Below are 20,900 nucleotides of genomic sequence, written 5' to 3' on the forward strand. Positions count from 1 at the left end.
CTTGCCCTTGTGTTTACTACTTCTGCTCCACAATACAGTAAACCTCTTTTGCCCCCTCCATTCCTCTGGGATGAGTCTGGTTCATGCAATCAGGCTACTTTTCCTGGCATATCTATTGCCTAAAATATGAAAAAAAAAATTAAAAAGTAAATTGCCCCTTCATGCCCAATGGAAATAGCTCCCATCAGCCTCACCCAGCAGCTCTGCAGTCACAGCACCCTCTTGAGCTCTCCTGGCCGCTCCTGTCAGTCAGAAGCTCTTGCTCCAGGCATCTACCTGGGGCAGATGCTGCTGGAGGCAATGCCAGCCAAGTCCTGCAGCTAAGTGCAAGTCCTGCTGTCTTAGTGGGAAGCATGCAAAAGGCATTCTTTGGAGATGTTTTTATTCCAGATGCTTGCTTTCGTGTGAATAGCTTTTCAAACCCCCTCAACACAAAAATCCAATGGTGTATGTCTAAAAACAATGAATGTGAAGGGAACAGTTATTATGAAGCTAATAGCTTGTCCTCATTTCTCCTCCAAGTCACTCCAGGGGGTAGGAGGACCAGGAGCTGGAGAAGAGCTGGTACTGAGGGACCCCAGCCACACCCACCTTGGTGCACCTGGAAGATAATCCACAGCAGGTTTTGGGCTGTGCAGCGGTTGCTATCCCCATGCCTGCAGGGCCTGAAAAGATATCCTGGTTCCTGTTCAGTGGACTACCACACAGAGATGGACATAGCCAGAGCTCTAACGTGGTCCCTGGAGAGCAGAAGGCATCACCTCATCCAGTCAGTACAACTCAGATGTTTTAAGTATTAATTCTTTTTACGCTGGGGTCCCTGTTGCTTTTAAGCAATGCTTTTTTTGCATGGGATTAATCACCTTCCAGAGAAGTGCTGAAGACTCTGCTATCCCTTGACCCTCATCCACGAGCTGGGGATCAAGAGAGCTGAAAGAATGAGCCCCCCCGAGAGCAAATGTTAGAAAGAACTAATTTGGAAATAAATTGACTGAAAATCTTTATTGCCCAATACAGCATATGAAGTAAAAATAAAAGAGTAACACAAATGGGGTGGGAAAATTTTCATCTTGTCAAAAAATGACTTTTCTGCCTACTAAAATGTTTCAACAGATACATTTAGCCTCATACTGAGACAACTCAGAAAATACTTCCTGACATGGATAAGACTCCCCCCAATGCTCCTTATTTAGTTTCTTCTTTATAACCAGATTTATAACACCAGTCCCATGAAGATAGCCCTTAACATGATGATTAGGGCAGATTTATTATTCCAGCCTAGCCCATCTTCTCCCCTTTTTCCAGAGATTTGGTGGCATACAGAGCTGAGATTGATGGTCTGCTTAAGCATGCAGCTAGCACCAGTCTCAATTACTGAAATGAGCTACTGAGAAAAGTTTAAGAGGCCTCCCCATCCTTCTCATCATCTCCTAAACAGTCAAAACTCTCTCACCAAGAGGCAGAGTTGGCCCTTCCTTGTCTCCCTGATGGTAGTGCCATCAGATTGCAGCTGCCCAGTCAGGTTCCCCTTAGAGATAACAGCCAATTAGAAATTTAAAGTGTGCCAGGGAGCTTCAAACTCCAGCACAGCACACATTAATGGAATCTCACACCACCAGCCGGAAACAGTTGTTCTTTGAAGTTTTTCTTCCCAGGGTACAAACAGACCAGTAATGACAAAAGGTGGATGGGCGGGTCAAGAGCAAAACTTCCACTGCCCGCAGCAGCTCCAGGTTTCTCCATAGCTCTGATGGGATCTGTGACTAGAAACCTAAAAGAAATGCACAGAGGGTGATGTAGGCTGCTGCAGGGGCTGGGAAAGCTCTGTTGTTTCCTCCTTGCAGCTGTGCAAAGGGCTGAGGGCTGCCAAAGTCTCTGTCTGGCCAGGGCACTTCTGGCAGTGTGCTGGGAAGAGCAAGCAGCTGTACCCCAAGGGCTGACTGACAGACTCTGTCATCCATTGCAGCTGAGATGCTGGCCCATGCTGCTGGCTGTAATGGCTGGTCCTTCACCTTTTGGTTGGACTGTGAAAAAGTGCAATAAAAAGTACATTATTTTACAGAAAAAATAAGCTTTTCCCATCTCACACATCAAAGCTGCTGTTTTGCAACTCAGCCATGTTTACTATTGCCATCCTTTCTCCTCTCTGAGACTCCTCAGAAGCTCTTTCTGAAAATCTGGCAAGACAACAGCTGATCTCACCAGGGTTGCATAGTTTTGTCTCTCTCCTTCCCTGTTATTGTAGATAATTAGGCAAATCTTAAACCAACAAAGCTCTGTGGTATTGACAAGGGATCTTTGGAGGTTTTCTCTCCACCTGGCCTTTTTTTCCCTACTGAACATCATTTTGAGTACACACAGGCTTGAAACACTCTTCATCACATGTGAAGGTGATTTTAGTGATTCCTGCAGCAGCAGGTCTCTGCAGTCCCGAGTCCTGCACTGCTTTTTCTCACCCAGTCCTAGTGCAGTGGAGTACCTGCCACTTGAAAAGCAAACCAGCAGCAGCTCCCTGAAGTGGGGAAACACCCAAGAAGATATTAAGAGGTCACAAACACAAGTATGGACACACAGATGTCCCTTGTTCGAGCCGGCCTTGCAGGGGAAGGACGGCAGCTGAGCAGCTGAGGCTTGGCCACTGTGCACCTCACTGCTGGGGACAGTGGCACTGCCATGCCACAGTGGGGGTGGAGGGCAGAGCTGGCAGTGTGAGCCAAGCAGTGCTGCAGCTCCAGTTTTAAATGCAGGCTCTTCAGCTGTTGCCAGCACACGAGGGGTTTACAGGCCCCAGCATCAGGAACAAACACGTCCAATCTTACATAACCCGTCCTGAGGGGCGTTGCCAAGTAAGCACAGTTTAAAATCAATCAGGCAACAGCATAAAATATTTAGCACTTGGCTGAGTGTTTCCACTTGCCCCTGCTCAGCATCCATCCTGGGACAGACACAGGACCTGTGGGAAGGGCGAGGAAGAGAAAGCAGCTGCCTTGGCACAGCCTCCCATTCTTGGCCAGGGCAGTCCCAACTCCAGGGAACAACTGGAGCCTCAACGTCAGCTTTCAGCTTAACTTCACCCAGCAGTGAGAACAAGTCCATACCTCTGACAAAATGCTGTGACTGTAGTTACAGTGCTGTAGCTGCTGCTTCTCTGAGGCCCTGCATTTCTTGCTGGGCCCAGATATAGGGTCAGCTGGGAGCTACAGCTCTCGGTGTCCCAGTGGAAACCATCTCCCAGCCTGGAGAGGGCTGGTGCCAGCATCCTACAGTCTGCTCAGGGGCCAGATTAATTCCTGGAGCAATGCCTTTAGCTCTGATGTCCACCAGCAGCATCTCAGCTGGCCTGGAGGCTCCTCCAAAGCCTCTCCAGACACATCAAGCCTGTGCTTTCACTGAAGTGATTTTTGCTCTTCCTTAGGAACTATAAAGCTCTGAAGAAATCTGCCCTAAAAGAAGAGAGATTCTGATTAGGTATAACAAAGAAATTTTTTATGGTGCGGGTGTTGAACCACTGGAACAGGTTGCTCAGAGAAAACTTTTGAGGTCAGGCTGGATGGGGCTCTGAGCAACCTGGTCCAGTGGAAGATGTCTCTGCTTATTGCAGGGGGTTGGACTAGATGGCCTTTAAAGGTCCCTTTGGAGACCAACTATTGTGTGATTCTATGATTCTCTGAAATTCTGACTTCAGCCAAGGCCTGGAAATACTGAAACATACAGTTGAAAATTAACTTACCTCCCTTGGTGAAGTTTGCTTTAACACTGAAATGCCAGAGGACCAACTGGATAAGGCTGGAGACGAACACAGTAGTCTTCCCCAATGAGTACATTTGGAGCAAAACTATGCTCAAGGGTCATTGGAGCAAACTGCAGACCCTCAAGTCCAAGGGAATTAGAGAAACTCATGATCCTTCAATGAGAGAAGTACTGTGTCCTACCCAGGCAGGAGTGTTAGGGAGTGACTTTAGGAGAATACTCCAGCTGATACTTCAGACACTTGGAAAATCTGTGTTTGAAGAAGCCAAGGCATAACACTCTCCAGCAGCAAAGCAGTGGTGGGAGGAGAAAGGCCAAGGCACACACGCCATCAAAGTGCCTCAGCATTCTTTAAATTTGCCTTTGCAGTAAACATTTTCCTTGGAGGTTCAGATTTCAGGGATGGAAGACAACAATTTCCTCAGGATCTTTCCAAGATGCTTGAATACTTTCTCATCCCACCTGTTTAACTGGCCCTAAAAATGAGACATTTGGGTTTCAGTGCATCCCAGACAATTATTCCACTGAACTTCCTTAGCTTCCTCCACAAAAATATGAAGCAATGATAATGATGAGAGAAGATATGTTCAGACAGAGAAGAAAGATGGACCAAGCTTAAACCATTACTAAAGTACCTGAAATCAGTCTCTGCAGTCTGCATCCAAGTCTTTTGGCATATGAAAAAATGAGAATATGGGCACACTTCTGTTTTCGTTAAGTGTTAACAGTAGGCTTACTGTTCATATGTTTTAAACTTTTCAAAAAGTAGAGTTAGGATAGGATCATGGGTCATAGGATCCTTAGGGTTTCTTTCTGATGAAGAGCAGTCTAATCACATCAGCCATGCCAATTCACCCCAGCTGAAGCTGTTTTACATAAAATGCGAATGTCTTCTTCCTTGCCTTCTCTGTAGGTGTGTTGTAGTTGGAAATTCCAATAGTTTGAGGTGATAGGAGTATCACACAAAGCTTTGACTGACCACCTCTGAGGTTAGAATGTGCTGGACATAACAATTTGGATCCAGTAGCTTTGCCTTGTCAACTGTCTTAAGCAGCCTGGACTCATTTCTGCATTTTATATGCTCAGCATAATTTGCTCTAAGTTTTCCTCTTGGTGATCAGGAGAAAATTTCCCTATGGGATCCTGTGCTGCATTTCCCTGGAGGAAAGGAGATTTTTGGACTGAAAAAAGAGGGAAAAGCCACCTTTTCAGTATCATTATCATTCATTAATTATGAAGCAGTGACTGCTGTAAATCCCAAAGCTTAGATTCTCTCTGCCTCCCCTGTAAGCATTACACAGAAATGTAAGAAAGAGGAGGGTTTCTGTCCCAGTGATTCCAGTAATTTATAGAATAGGTAGATTACAAGAGGTGGATAAAGCTGGCAGACTAATTGCTTGCAGGTAAGAGGCATTTAAAATGGAGACAAGGCATTGTGAAAGAGAGAATCTGTACTAACCAAGCAAAGAGAAATTTCCAAGACACCAATAAAAACTGGTGTAACATAGTGTCATTTTGTCAGTAGGGGAAGAAAGAAGAAGATTGGCAATGATCTAGTACCAAAAATACAGATATTTGGACTTCGAAAGTATTGGGTTATTCATCCAAAGTATCTTTAACTGGATAGCTCCATGTGGAATGTGGAAAGAGCTGTGAAATATGGAGGGTTCTTAATCAGAAGTTGTGATATTTCTTCCAAAAATATGCCCCAAAACAATATATGCCCTTACACACTGCAGTTTTCCATAAATGAAAAAGTGAGGAGTTGCAACACCTAAACATTGAGGAGAAAGGTCAAATTTTCATTTTGGAAGCCAAAGTTCTCAATGAGAACAAACACCTGCTGAAAACAAAGAGAGAACAAAACCACAACCCCCCCCAAAACCTCAAAGAATTTCTGCTGAAAAGCAATTTTAATGGAAAAATTTGCCATTTTTAATTCAGGGCCAGATGGTGCCTGCAAAACTCAGCCTTGACTAAAGAAGGGTATAAAACTCTACCTAAGAAATGAAAAAAAAAAAAAAAAAAAAAAGGCAAAAACAGTTCATCTGGAAGAGATGGCTGTAGAACATGCACACATTTTTTGCAACCACACAATAAGATGATGTATGTCTAGTACCTCTGGCAGTTTGGGATGCCACAGAAGCTTAAGAACTTGGGTCAGACTGAAGGAATGTATCCAAACGTGGCCAGGAAGGCAAAAAGCTGGAGGGCTTGAAAGGGGAGGACAGGGTGATGAACTCTAAATCAGCTCTTTTCCTACCCAATTAATTTCTGTCAAAACAGATCTGTGAGTATTTCTGGTAGGTTTGGGTATAAAAGGAATAGCATACAGGGTGTATCCATTTGGAAGAAATCACTAGCATGTTACTAAATATTTAACCTTCCAAATTTAATCTGTTAAATCTGCTGGGAGCAGATTGTTTGCAGTGTGCTCTGGGAGCGGTTCCAGGTGAGCAGTGACTTTAGCCCTGCTTGCTTACCCTCACTCTGGGGGAGAAGGGACAACATGAAGTGATGAAGGGTTCGAGTTCTTTTTCAGCTCTCCCTTTTTAGAATAAATGGCTCTGTTTCCCAACTGGTTGTAAAACCAAGTCACTGCAGTGTAGCTGTTCTGATTTACACCAGCTGAAGGCCTGGCCTCCAGTTCGGAGGAAATGGGCTGCCAGTTTAATTACTTCATCCCTGGTATGGTATTAATAACCTGGGAATAAATTTAATGCTGCTAAGTAACAGCAACGCTGAAGATTTTGTCACATGCATGACAATTAATGTATGGTGCATGGTATTTCTGCTCCTCCTGAGTTCCTTTTTAAATGATGCTCCCTGTGATTTGAATTTCAAAGAGTACTTCTCCTAGTATTTCTCGTTATTGATGGTGACTGCTCGAAGGAGCAGCTCAGTGCTGCTTTGTTGGCTCATCAGTTTTGATTTCATGCCCAGATGCTAAGGACAGAAGCATGCAATTAATTTGGAAGCACAACTCTTCGCTGATTTCAGCTGGGAGACTTTTCTTGAACACCAGAGCCCCGACATGTCCCTGTCTACCTTTAACATTGTCTTTACATGGAAAATATCTTCCTTTTCCACTATAGATCTCCTTTCTGAGAAGGGATCTCAAAATTCTGCTATATATACACAAATATATATTGTAATATGCAAAGAGACCAGCAGAGAACAAGCTGTAGGTGATCCCCTCATTGTTGTAAGGAAAAAGAGGTCTGGTTTTTTGGGACACTGATGAGTAAGGTGAAAAGGAAAAGGAGTTTGGCATCCAGACCTCTTCCCATGAACAGGAAGGCAAGAGACAAGAATCTGCTTTTTTTACCAAGATCATGCCTTTTTTTCCCCCTGGAATCATAGGGGTCTTTGAGGCTTCTGAGGAACTTTCCTGTACAGATCCCGGTGCTCTGAGCCTGGAAGTTCTGGCTAAGTTATGACAAGTGGAGCATGTCTGCCTCAAAACATCTCCATAGTCAGAGCAGGATGCCATCTTGGGAGCTAAGGCACTAGGAACACAAGCTCCTAGGCTTTCTGCATCACACAGGACATGCAGAGAATCTCCAGAGTACCTCTAGGGTTATTTGTTAGGACATCTGCTTTGGGTAAAACCTGTCCTCTCTCTTTAACAGGTACTCCATGTGAAAAGAACCCTCACTCATCATATATAAAAGACAGGTAAGCAAAGGGAAATTAATAAGAAAGATAAATTTATGTTCCCCTCTGCAATTCAATCAGTTAATTCAATGAGGATTCCTGGCAGCTAGGTATTTTTCAGCCAGATGGATTAATTCTTTTAGTGGATCTAGTGCAATGTTGTGCAGTATTTGAGCCATTTCTCCTCAGCTACACTGCTTACAAACCACCATGTCCTATCCGTCTCACCTGTCTCCTCACCTTTGCCCTTCCACAAGCTTTCATATCAGTAGCTTTCTCCTCCCCACCAGGGAAATCTGATTGTTCCTCATGGAGCTATCTCCAATTTTCACCAGCTTCTCATTCTTGCTCTCTCTCATGTTCAGGACCTTCTCCTGTCGTGTCCAGCCATTTTCCATGGTCTGTCTGGGTAGACAACACTGAGGGCAGGTCCTGTCAGTGCCTCCATGCCTTAACAGGTCTGCAGGCTCTTGTCAGGCATCCTGAGGAGCAGTAGGTTTGTGTCCTTAGCATGGGAGGTGCAGCAGGAGACTGGAACTGGAAATCTGAACTCCTCTTTATTTTCACAGCCTGTTAGTGCAGAAAGAAAAAGGCATTTTCTTTTGGTTTTGCCAATACCAAAGCATTTTTCCAATGTTACAGGACAGGCACTGGCTCGTTTAAATCTGAAGGATGATGGAGAATTTGGAACCCATCATGTCCTTTGTGCACAGCTGCTGTTGAGGCTTCTAAGCTATGGGGCTTCACCCACACTGTGTAGGCTGCAGGCAGCAAGAAAAGAGCCTGGCATTCTCCTTAAATCATAATTGCCAAGGTGGGAATCAGACACAGAAGGCTCAGCTCAGCATCCTCCTGCTTCCAGACACTGCTCCCAAGAGTTGTACCTCCCCCAGATGACTTGTGTTGAGTCCTTTGACACTGCCTGGGTGATCCAGGGCTTCTTCACGTGCCCAAAAATCTTTAAGGGAGTGAACCAGCTCAATGGGACAATCTGCAATCAATTTAATTTAACTTTATCTATCAGCAATTAATTTAACCCATTAGCATGCCCAGATATAAATCCAGGTCTGAGATCCCCTACAGGACTAGGTGCCTCCAACCCCGCTTTTACTGTCCTGGCTACCTGAAGTACCAGATTTTTGGAGAAAGGACCATGCTTATATACAGGTCCCTACATCCTGGGTGCCTGAGCAATCCACAATGGGCCGAATTTCATGGCACTCAGCTCCAGAGAAGTGTCTGATTTCAACAAAGCAGTTTCACAGTGGATGAAAAGGCACTTAAGGTGAGGTGCTAGATAACTCAGGAGATCCTTAATCACATCCAAGAGGAACCTTTATCATCTCAGATATTTGTCGGACTCCATTCAAGGTCTGTAGCACCTAAATACTTCACCAGTGGCTGGTTCTGTCCTGTATAAAAAAGTCACAAGGTGGCCTTGGCATGTTTTCTGTCTGACAGATGGCCACATCTCAATTAGCCTGTGCCTTTCCTTCTACCTCCAAAGGCCAGTGCAAGGCAGCACAAAAATGACACAGTTCCCTCTCCCTTGGAGGTGCCCATAGTGGTCAAGAAGCCACCTTTTGGACAGGAAAGCACTGGTGCCAGAACTCGCTGTAAGGCTTCCTGGAAGAATCCCCAGAAGTTCAAACACAAGAGCTGTATGCAGTGAGGCAAGGCACAGATGGCAAAATAAAAGCAGTGCAGGTTTTTTCTGAGCCTCTGAGTCTCTCAGCTCCTGGACATATGAGAAACGGGGCCACTTTGGCTGAATTCAAGCAACTTGTCTAAGGCAAAGGAGATACAGACAACCCCTTCTGGAGACTGGAATCTATAAAATGTTAGTCCTGTCCCACTTTTCCTAACAGGTCCCTCCAAATTAATTTAGCACCAGATGCAAAGACCTCTTTCATCCTCCTGGCAGATAATATCTAGCAGCCACTCCTGGTTTAATTAGGCAGTGATTGTGCTTAGATTTTCCCTCTGTTGCAAGTAAGTATGCATATCCAGTTTATAAAGAAGAGTTCAGAGCAATGAAACATTTGATCTTGAGCTAAGCTACATCATTCACTCAGCCAAAAAATTGTATCTTTTGCTTGTCGATTTGCTGTGAATACAGAATGAGAAAAAAACGTGCTCAGCTTGGCTTAATCCAAACTCTCATTTTTATTCTGGTTTCAGAACCACCAGCAAACAAATCAACACAAACTTCAGCACCCACACAGCTCAGCCACTCCAGTTAACCAATTTTTCTTTCTCGGAAAGTTAAAAGCACTCCTGGCTATGCCTTTGGGGTTGGATCCAATTACATGGAAAGATTCATTTTGCCTTTGGCAAGAAGAAATTACAGATTTTGGGCTATTTCCTGATTGCTCTGTTCCATCACTCTGAATTATAATCAAGCTACATATGGTTCATACCATACCAATAATTCTGGTGCCAGGATTTTTGACTGACAGAACCCACAAGACAAAAGCCCTGCACAACGTGGAGCACAGGGTCCTTGGGCCTAGTTGTGCCCTCTGAGTGATGAACAATTCTTTGGGTATTGTAGACCTGAAGGTTATTATTTTTATTCTGGTTCATTATCACTGTAAATACCAGCTCTCAGCCCTTCTCCTCCAAAACCTTCACCTTTCCATCCCTCCCACCTCCTTCTGCTGGCTTTGCACCACAGGAAGGTTTAGCAGAAGGAATGCAGTGAAAGATTTAAATTGGGTGGGTTCTTCTGCTAGAAAAAGGAGGTTTCTCTGTGGTGATCTAGAAAATCTGGGCTCCAGTCTTGTACCGAGAACAGGCAGGAGGAGTAGCACTTTGTCTATCCTCTCTCTTTCCCTCTGCGGTGATAGGTGGTGCTGCTGCTCTTCCTACAGACCAGGAATGCACTTGCAAGGCACTGTATTTCCATTTGCTTACTCGTGGTGTCCTGAGCATGCATCATATCCTAGATTCTGACTTTGGACAGCTGAGGACCGCAGCGTAACGTGACACTCCCACAAGCATTTCAGCACATCAGCAGATGTACCAGCTAAAGATTCTCCTGAAATCCTCCTGGCTACCACAAAGCTCTGTTCTTGCAGCATTGGATGTGTGGCTTCCAGACCAGGACTCTCCTGCTCTCACATTGCAATGGTTCCCACATGGTTTGGCCCTGAGGCTTTCACAGCAGTTCTGTCTCCAAGGACTCTCCCAGACAGACTGCTGAGGTGGTGCAGAGCACCCAGGGGAGCAAAGATCAGGACTGTGTGACTCCCCATCCAGGTGCTTTTCCTCAGGGTGCTTCCACTGAAGGTAGTGGCCAATTGCTGGGTCAGCATCAGCCCTGTGACAGCCCTGGTCAGAGCGATTCGTGGTGAAGTGATTTCCCTGAAGCTATAGTGACATGTGCCTGCAAAGTCTCATCCCTTCCTTGACTCCTGCAAACCTCCATTTTGTAAGAAGAGCTGTTTGTACATCTCTGGTCATTTCTGCTGCCAGGCAGCATTTCCTTTTTACATCCTGCCTTGGTGGCTCCCAAATCCCTAACTCCTCACAGACAGAAACTGAAGGACCTTGGAGGCTCCCAAGCCATCATGGGCTGCCCTGCTCCAACAGCCATCAGACCCAAGGGAGGGGGACTTTTCTTCCTCCCCAGCTTTGCCCCTTTCAAATATCATTTCGTGCTGCTCCCTGTCAGTGCCGCGCTTTGTGCTTCCGTTTGCACAGAAGCTTTCCTGCTGAGGTGCATCTCCATCAGCTGTGGAGGAAAGCACCTTTAGAAACAAAAAGAAAGGGTTAGTTACCACTGCTAGACACATAGCATGAGCCCCCCAATTTCTTCCCACAAGACACTGTGAAATATGCTGGCCCCATGCATCAAGGATGCATTGCACAACCTGGTATTGAAGACTGACAGTGATGCTGCTGCACCTGAAGAGAAACCACCAAATCACAAAGGAGCCTGCTGCAGTTCACCTGCCTCACCACAAGCCCCTTTCTATTGCTATTTGAAGAACTTTCTCCAAAAATCAGCAGGGTACCAGTGAGCCGCAAATATCAAAATCAAATCAGGCACAGTCATCGGCTTCCCAGCAAAAGCAACAGGACAATTTATGGCAAATGTAGTACAATAGGGAAGTGGCATAATTAACACTAGTTAATTATGAGTTAATTAGAGCATTGGTAGATTCTTTGGTGGTTTTGGGCAAGAGAAGAGGCTGATTACAAAAACCAGCAAAATATGCCCTGGTCTGTAGCAATGGTTACAACCCCTGTCATTGTTGGTTTGTGATTGCTCCTCTACTTAGATTTTCTTGGTTCTGCTGCAAAATTCAAGTAAACCAAATGGCTCCTGATTTCCTCATGGGCACAGGGTCCCGTGGTCTTCCCAGACTGAAGGAAGGATGTGCTTAGTTTGGTGTGGGGAGAATTGTAAAGGTGGAGTGTTAGAGAAAATTCTTACTTCCCTGGTGTCACTGAACCTCACTTTGATAGCATCATGGAAAAAAGCACATTTTGGAAGTGTTAGAAGGAAACAAAACTGCCTGGAAGCAAGAAAATCTGACTTGATGATTCAGAAATCCCTTCCCCAGTCCATTCTGTATAAATGAATTTTTTTTCTTTAAAAAAAATATCCTAACAAATCTTTTTGGATTTCCCCCTATTTCACAAATACATTTGGTCACTAAAAACCTGTATTTCAGCCAGAATTCACCATCCATCCAAACTAGCTGGTATCTCCAATCGGTAGCAGTGATGATTGATGAATTTGCACTGTAGGAGCTGAAACAGCTTTTGTTGCAAGCCAACCCCCCTAAAGTTAAGTCCCTGCACAAGCAGGATGGAATGACCTAGAAAGTGTTACTTGGTAAAGGTATAATGAATATGAGTTAGAGACTGCTGTTCTCAAGAAAGTATAGGTGAAAAACACTCTGGAGAATCAGGGTGATCATAATTTGGGGTTATTTCTTTCTGCTAATTATGTATGAATTGTCTCCCAGTGCCTATTACATTAAGGCAGAAACTCTTTTCTCTAAGATACAAAGCCTCCCTGCAGTCCAGATCAACTCAGGAATTAACAGTGGACCAGATATTTAGAAGGAGACAAAAATGTTCTGTGAATACCCACTAGGATATACTAAAACAAAGTGAGTTTGGAAGGCCAATAAAATGTTGTGGAAGAGCAGAAAACAGGGCTGGAGAAAAACCCTAATATGGGCTCAAGTTAGTTAATGTGTGTTTTAAATCTTGAACGTTCTCCTTAAGCAAAGATTTTGGCACGGCTTATTTTGGGAGTATGAATAACAAATGATAAGCAAGCAGCGAGAGGAAAAAAAGCCTTAACCCAGAGAGGTGGAGGCAACAAAAATGCACCAGGGCTTTATGTCCTCGTGTCTCTCTCCCTGTAAAGGCAAAGGAAAGCGGTGATCTAAACGGGACATGTGATTTCCCAACAGCATTTTGAGCCGTGGATGCTGAAGCATCTAGAAAGAAGTGGTGACAGAGACGCTTTTAGGCAAATGACTTGGCTAGCAGGCCTGTTGGGAATGGAAAGAGGAGTGAATGAACACTGCTTACCCCTATTACGCAGGATTATTAGGAAAGCAGGGAACACCCCTCAATGCCGTGGGATGCAGCCCAGTGTGCTCGTCATTACGCTGAAAAATAAACCACACGAACAATTAAAGTTCTGCAGACCTGCCGGAGCTTCCCCATCGCCTTGGGGAGCTGTGCCCGGCTCCGTGCTGGCAGTCCCTTGTGGCCGGGGGAGCAGTCCCGGGGGAGGGCAGGGTGTGGGGCAGCGGGGCTGGGGCGAGAGAAGCGGTGCCCGCGGAGGTTCGCTGAGCTCCGGTGTGCGGGGGGAACAGAGGAGACTTGGCTGGGAGGAAGGCCTAGAGAGGAGGAGGAGGAGAGGGGGGTCAGAGAGGGGAGGGTTTTGCCATACTCACCCGGGGCGGGGGTTACACACCGAGGGACGGGAGGCTGTTCCTGCTGCGCCGCAGAAGGAAAGTTGGCCGCGCTGCCGCGCAGGGCTCGTTCTCCTGCCTCTCTCCCTCCGCCTGCCTCTCTCTCTCTCTCTCTCCCCCTCCCTCCCTCATCTTTTTCCTCCTCCTCCTCCCGAGCCCACAGTGCCGCCGAGGCGGTGCAGGAGCGCAGCCCCGTCGCCGCCCGCGCTGTGCAGCCCCGGGCCCGGTCCCCGCCGCCGCCCCCGCCGCGGGGATGCTGCCGGGCGGAGCGCCCGGGCGCTGAGCCGCCCCTCCGGCCGCGCCAGCGGGAGCACCGCGCCGCGGGTCACCTTGCAGGGAGGTGAGTGACCCCCCAGCCCACCCTGTCCCATCCCCTCCGGGCAGCGATGCACCAAATACCCGCTCCGCCGCATCCTCCGGAGCACGGAGCGGAGGCGGGGGCACCGCGGCTCCCGCAGCCGCCGCGGCGGAGGGACTCCGGGGGGAGCGCAGGGAAGCGCGGGGGCTGAGCGGGGCCGCCCGCAGAGGTGCTTCCCCGATGCCCTGCGGAGAGCCCAAATTACCGTGCCCGGTGTTGCCCTGCGGGGTCTGGGGGGAGAAGAGGCTTTTCCAGTGCCGTGGCGAGATTGGGAGCATCGGAAGGGAAAGTGCGCGCGGGGTTCTGTTTTTCCCTTCCCTCCTCTTCCCCATGAGGAATCCCATTTAGCGCACTGTGGCGGAGCAGCTTTCCTCCCAGCTCCCGTCCGCCCTGCCAGCCCAGGGAAGGGGAAGAGGGGTTGTGCAGGGGTATGTGGGGGCAGAGCCCGAGCCGGGGGCAGGCGGAGGAGATGCTGAGCTCCTGGCAGCCGCACATACCCGTTCCCCTCTCTGTCCTGCTCCGGAGAGGCGCCGGACTGAATTTCTTTTCCTTCCTATCCTGTAGTGTGAGAGCAGTGAGAGCTAAGTTGGACAAAGGGATGGTTGAGGCAAGGAGACAGCAGTGGTCCCTGCTGTCAGTGGCAGAGGGGTGACACTGGGTAAGTCCCCATACCTGCCACGTCCTTCTGGGTGGGGTATCCGGGTGTCACTAAAGCATCCCGCAAGGGGTCAGTTCTTCAGTAGGAAGAGGCTGGCAATGCACTGAGACCCTTCTGGAATTGTCACTCCAGGAGTACAAGCCTTCCTGGAATAGGATCGGTAGCACTCCCTGGTCAGGAGTGTGCTGTAGGGGGAGAGCTGCAAGGGTCTGTGTGGGAGTGGCGGTGGTGGTGGGGTTTAAACCCCCTCGGATAGAGCATGGAGCAGGGGTGGCAGGAGTTGCTCCAGAGAGCAATCTGTTGAACTGTGCCTTCAAAATCACTGGAGGGAGGCTGTAGCCTCCGTGTGTAATGAAAGAGAAAGAAGCAAAAAAAAAAAATCTAAACTTTCCGATAGATTAAATATTCAAATTGAAATTAATTAGACATTAATAGGGTGTAAACAGAGCATTAGCAACAATTAAAAGATGCTTTGATGGTGTTAAACTCAAGATGATGCATTAATTGGCACATAGAGGGGGATTTTTGTGTATTCTAAAAGGCAGTCAGAACAGAGAATACACTTTTCTACATTCATGTATTTAAATTACTTAGTCTTAATTATGGTTAATTAACTGTCATCTTTAAAGTAGTTGCATGTAGATGGTCTGTATTAATTTCAAATTACCTCGCTCCTAAGACAAAGACTGATTTTACTGGACAAGGTGACATTTTATTGGCAGTTCTGGTAACTACAGGTCATGCCAGGATGTGTGTAGGATAAATTCATTTGCGGGAATTAAATGAAGTCTCCTCTCATTAAGCGGGCAGGCAGATGTCTCACAGCACTGGTGCCACACACTCTGGAATAAATCTCACACACAGAGGAGGGCTCTTCCTTATACAAATGCAGATGTAATGCAGTACTGGGGTACACAGGCACCACCACAACACATTTAACTTGAGGAAGGCTGCTCTCAGGATTTAAAATGCTTTTGCTTCTGAGGAGAGTATTAGAGAAAATGAGCAACATGGTTGGATAAGGTTTTTTTGTCTTTCTTTCTACTGCAAATTCATATCTGCAGACAGCTGTAAATGCTTCCAGGAGAGTTTTTTAATACTGCCTGTGTGGTTATTAAGATTGCAGATTACATGTGTGGTTTTTAAGAGTCCAAATTTTGTCATCTTCACTTTGAAGACTCAAATTTTTACAGGTTATTGTTTGTATGGTGCAATTGGGGGGAAAAAGAAAATAACTGCAGAGGTGCGCAGAGGAGAAAAATACTCTGTGTGTTCATAGGCTTTGCTTTGACAAGCATGAATAGTGGCTGTGTGTAAGTGTCTGAATACACATCCTCCAGCTATCATGTCAATTGTTTCTGAGTACCCTTTCTGGGGCAAAAGCTGGAAACTACTTTGAGTCATGGGATCACAGCAAAATGCTTCTCTACAGATGTAGATGCCTGTGACCCTGAGGATTCACATGGAGCTGGTCTAACCTGTAGCACCTAAGAATCAAAAGATTCTGTGGTTTTAATTTGGTGCTGCAACATCAGAAGAGTGACAAACTGGTTGTTTTCACTGCACAAGCAAAGACTGCGTTTTGAAGCGGTGGTGCAGTGCATGAGTGGTGTGAGTCCATGCATGCCTTTAGCAGTGCCAGTTTTACACCTGGCATCCCTAGGGATGTGCATTTGTATGTGTGTCTCTATAAAACCTGAATGTGCACAGTTCCCTCATTTACCAAATCTGTGCTGTATTTCTGTCCTTACGCTTCGAGGCTTCACTGAGGCACGAGAAGAATGAACTGATGCTTCGCACCAAGTTGGCATAATTCTAGCAGAGGTTTGATGGGGTTTGTGTGCTTTGGTTGAGTGCTCAGACACCTCAAAAATCCCCAGGGAGAACAAAGAACTCTGAAATGGTGTTTGCAAAACAACAGAATCATAGAATGGTTTGGGCTTGAAGGGACATTAAGATCAGGTAGTTCCAAACCCGCTGCCATGGACAGGGTTGCATTCCACTAGCTCGGGTTGCTCAGGGCCCATCCAACCTGAAAACTTCCAGGAATGGGGCATAATCAAATAGTTCAGCTTCTTGAAAAGGGACCCAGGAAAAGCATCCAGCCTGGTGTCAGGTCCTGCAGGACAGCTGTGCTCAGTGTGCTGCTTCAGGGCATCTCCCACCTGCAGTGACTCTCCCAGCGGGTGGTGTCCCCATGTCACCCACCCAGCTTACAGCTCCTATCCTTGTGCTCTTTGCAACAGAACAATCTCCCTTCTTCCAGCTGCATGTGGCTCACAAGATCATGGAGACAAGGTTGTGTTGTGGATGTGCTGCCAGCCCAAAGCCTGTGCAGCCTCTCCCATACAGAAATCCCTGAGGTCCTATATTCCTTCTCCTCCCAGAGGAAAGAGGGGATAGGATTTTTCTTCATGTTCAGACAATGCCCTGAGTCTGATGGGCATTAGCACTATTCTTTTCCATTCTTGTTCCTGCAGGGAGGGGTGAGTGAAGGGTTAAGAAAGGTCTGTAGAGGTCAAGCTATGCCCCACTGATGCTACTGCTTCATTTTTCCCTGCCTGCTGTGTCTGCCTCCAGCTACCACTCTCGCCATGGCTAAACCACTTACTCTGTAAAGCTTTTGTCCCACAGTGTATTCCTGGCTCTGCAATTTTTCTAGAGTCTTATGGAGCACAGATGATTTTATGGCCCCAGAAGCGGCTGTTTGTTCTAATCATCCTTGCCCAGATGAACTGACTCTGGTAATTTTACAGTGTTCTTCTGGCAAAGTGACTTACAGCCCTGGGGTGCTTCACTTGGGGCAGGAGGTACAGAAACTTCCATTTTGCACCAAGTTTGCACCACCAGGCTGTCTTCCTGTTCTGGCATCTCTTTGTTTTCCATTTGTGCTTCAGGAATACCTCAGGTCCAGCCTGGAGCACAGCACTGGGGGTTTACATGCAGAGCAAGTGTGAGGCTTTGCTTCCTGCATGCAGTGTGGGAAAGCAAGCAGAGCCAGATGAGGAGGCTGTGTGTGAGAACTGGGCTCTCTGGGGGCTTGGCTGCCCATCAGGAATGAGACTGGAGTTAATAGGGCCACTCCTGGATCCGCATTTGGGTGTTCCTGTCTGTGGGCCAGCCTGGTCACAAACATAGTTAAACAGGGATTTTAGGTCCAAGGGGAGGCACAGGATTCAGCCAGCAGGCAGACCAAGAGGGCTTGATGATGTTGCTGTTCCTGGGGGAGACTCTCAGGGTTCTTTTGGAAGCTCTTAAAGTAAGAATCGCTCCTCAATGCCTCAATCTCCCCATTTTGAAATGGATGTGGGGAGCTCACAGGTGATGCTGGATACATTTGGGGTTCTATGATGGTCCTGGTCTGCTGTACTGGGGAGCCTCTGGAAAACACAGCAGAAAAAACAGGGTCAGACTTCCTGACTGCTTTCACTCTGCAGAGTAATTGCCAGAAGTGGTACAGGTGTCAAGGTGCTTTTACACTGGTGCTTTCCACAACAGCCAGGGTTATTTACACCACAGCAAGATGCTGTATGTCAGGCCAGTTATTTATTATCTGAAAAGTGCAGTGAATGAAAAAAGTTGTGAGTTCAGACTGAACCCCACTAAGAATTAAGGGTGAAAAATTTAAGTCGTGAAGGAGGATTGCTACAAAAGTCTGAATGTGTCTTTTTTTTCTTGGAGGCAACTTGAGGTAGAGTGAATTAAAGCCAGCTTGTTCAATTAAAAATAAATAAATGAAACATAACATTTCATTTTAGCTCAGGCAAAGTGCTTCCATCTGCTCAAAAGGAAATACTTTGTTGCAGGAATAACATTATTATGTTTTAGGTCAACGCAAGGTAATTCCTCCTTTCTTCCCCACTCTGTTCTTTGGTTCAGATACTGAATTAAGCAATCACTTATTCAGGCAGATATGCAGATGGTAATTGTTTTAACATATATCTCTGCACAGGCAATCAGGAGACCTGGATTTTATTTCCAGCTTTGTCTTGACATGACCTTGGGCACTTCAGCATACTCCAAGTTCCCTGTTTTTAGGAGGACAGATCACATCTCACAGTGGATTTGCTGCATATTGGCAATACTAAAATAGCATGGAGGTCTTTTTAATTCCACTGTTAGCAATGAAACATTTAGCTATCACTAATGCATGCATTCCTAATTTTCCCAGTGCGAGTTAGTTGCACTGCCTTATGAAACTCCCTGTAGTTTACTTAATAGGGCAAAAGGAATTTCAGCTGCTGAAATACAGCATTCCCTTAAAACAAAACCTACTTTAATAAACCCAGCTAAATCAAAGAAGAAAAACAGAAGTGGGAAAGGGTTTTTTTCCTTCATTTTGCTGAATGTTTCACTTTGTAATCAGCATTCCAGATTCATACATTGCCTGTGATTTCTCTCATGCAAAAGGTCCGTATTACGTGTTGCAGTTTCTAAATGTCTGGGGTATCTCAAACCGTGCTGAAGCCTATTGCATTGTCCTTTAGAAACTCCCTCTTACCTGAAAGCTCATGCCAGGAAATCTGCAACTTCCTTTCTTGATGGAGGGCTTGACTGCTCTTCAAGAGATCTTTCTCCCCTCTGCTTTCTCAGTGCTGGCAGAGGGGAAACCAGCGTCAAACCCAGGGCCAGTCTGATAATCCTGAGGTTGAATCAGTGTGCTGGTGGCACAAAGGGTCACTATTGTCCCTTCTTGCCATTCTGGTGATTCAGAATGACTGAGTGGTTGGCTGAGGGATTTCGGAGGAGTACATGTCTTTTGGGGAGCATGGGAGACAGGTGGGAATCTGTAAGGATCAGAGGATTAGAATCATAGGATAATCAAGATGAAGGAATCTTAGGAGGTCTCCAGTTCTATTTCATACTCCAAGAAAGGTCAACGGTGGGATCACACCATGTTCCTCAGAACTTCATTGAGTTGGGTCTTCAAAACCTGCAAGGATGGAGACTGCAAAACCTCCCTGGGCAGCTTTTTCCTCTGCTTGGCTGTATTAATGGGGAAGAGATTTCTGCTGGTATCTAGTACCCCCATGCAGAAGTACACGAGTTTTTGAGCCATTTTTCCTGGCTGATGACCTGCCAGATCTGCAAAGCCTTAGGCTTTGACAGCAGATGGGGACTCTGCCTTCAGCCTCACTTGCCTTCGTCTCCAAGTGTTCTTGCCAATAAACCAGTCTGCTGGGCTGGTGATGCTTTGTCTGTGTGGATGAGTGTCCTTCTGCTCTGCTGTGAGGACACGGTCGGGGCTTTTCAGCCATAGCCCAATGTTTCAACTGTATGGTTTGTTCAGAATTCAGGGGTTTTGAATTCAGAGTTTCCCAACTGCTCATTCACACAGGACTTTGGGTGCCTGGCAAGGGTCTCAGAAGGCTGAAGAACCTTTAAGCTGTGTAAAGTCCCATGGAGAGAGGAGGAAGACAGCATCCTGCCAGGATGAGCGAAGGAGTTTTGGGACGGTGAGCAGTAACAGAGCTGGCTTCTGCTCCTTGTCTGCTGGAGGCTGGGGCACAGCATTTAGCTGTTCTCTCCTTGCCCTCCCTACAGCTGGCATTTCTCTGTCTCACACCCTCTGCTTAATTAGTTTGTCAGGCACTGTCATCGTAGCAGGAGGCTGCAGAACACCCAGCAGAGCGTAGCTCTCATTGCAGCTCCTCATTGTAGCTGGGCTCTGCTGTAACACGAGTGATAGCTTAATAAACCACAGCATTGCAGACTAAAGATCTTGGCACTGCTTGCAGCTTCTTATTAAAATAAGAAAGGGGGAAGGGGGAATGCAAGAAATTGGAAAGAGTGAAGGTTAAAATAATTAATGGACTCACTTTTTATAGTAGACTGGGGTAAAAATGTCTAACCCCAAGGTAAACATTAGATTGAAGGTTGATATATTGATTAGATATATCTATCTGTTAATAACTTGAACTTGGCTTTTCCTTGTGGTTCCAGTCTCAAGTATGAAAATGCAGAATTATTTCTGGTTGGCCTCAGTACCAGTCAGTGATTTGTGGGACAATTAAAACCGTGCAAAGACAGAAGAAACCTGAATCCAACCAATTAAAATTAACTCTGCATCTTGAAGCAGACTGAAAAGCTTTCTTATTTCAAGAGCTCTGATGGATTTCATTTTCCTGTCAACATCATTCTGAAACCTCACTGTGGTCATAGGCAATAAGAGCTTTTTTCTGCTTTGAATGTTGGCTCTCTGCAGAGAAGGCACCCTCCAGTTTCCTCAGGTGGTCTGTCAGAGGTTACCTGCCCTGCCACTGCCATCCGGGGATTCTGGGTTGCAGGGAACCTGGAAACTGGAGCACTCGTAATTTTAGGACTGTCTGTGAGTCACAGACATGTGAGCCTGGCCCAGGCCATGTCCATGAAAGCCCCTAGTGAAAGTGGAGTGACTGGATCCATGTCCAAGGGGTACCTGCAGGCAGGACACAGGCTCTGAGCCCCTGCAGAAGCACAGCTGCCTTTTGCCCCCAAGCATCACTTGTGACCAGGTGCCACTCTCTGTCACACCTCCATCTCAGCCTGGGGG

General features: G+C 46.5%; 1 protein-coding gene and 1 long non-coding RNA gene across 6 annotated transcripts in view; one reads left to right on the forward strand and one right to left on the reverse strand.

Annotated features, from left to right (window-relative positions):
- Positions 1–983: 983 nt before the first annotated feature.
- LOC121675847 lies at positions 984–14,184 on the reverse strand. Of its 3 annotated transcripts, XR_006020248.1 has the most exons (5): positions 13,335–13,574; positions 12,964–13,043; positions 3,731–7,977; positions 3,099–3,443; positions 984–2,024 (listed from the first exon to the last, which is right to left on the reverse strand). It is a non-coding gene; the product is annotated as an uncharacterized LOC121675847 (long non-coding RNA). The 3 variants fall into 3 exon arrangements; XR_006020249.1 differs by lacking the exon at positions 13,335–13,574 and adding an exon at positions 13,916–14,184 and having other exon boundaries at positions 3,099–7,977; XR_006020247.1 differs by having other exon boundaries at positions 3,099–7,977; positions 13,335–13,575.
- Positions 13,605–20,900, forward strand: part of SYNDIG1 (synapse differentiation inducing 1) — a 49,013-nt gene continuing 41,717 nt past the window's right edge. The window contains exon 1 of one of the 3 annotated variants that reach the window (XM_042051644.1): positions 13,605–13,692. The gene's annotated coding sequence lies outside the window, so the exon portion shown is untranslated. Of the gene's footprint in view, positions 13,693–14,280; positions 14,369–19,730; positions 19,825–20,900 lie in introns of those variants that run through there. The other 2 variants (XM_042051645.1, XM_042051646.1) reach the window with 2 other exon arrangements.

This window comes from Corvus kubaryi, unplaced genomic scaffold (assembly GCF_017639235.1).
Source record: "Corvus kubaryi isolate FWS band 111438036 unplaced genomic scaffold, C.kubaryi_AGA036_p1.0 76, whole genome shotgun sequence".
Lineage (NCBI taxonomy): Eukaryota > Metazoa > Chordata > Aves > Passeriformes > Corvidae > Corvus > Corvus kubaryi.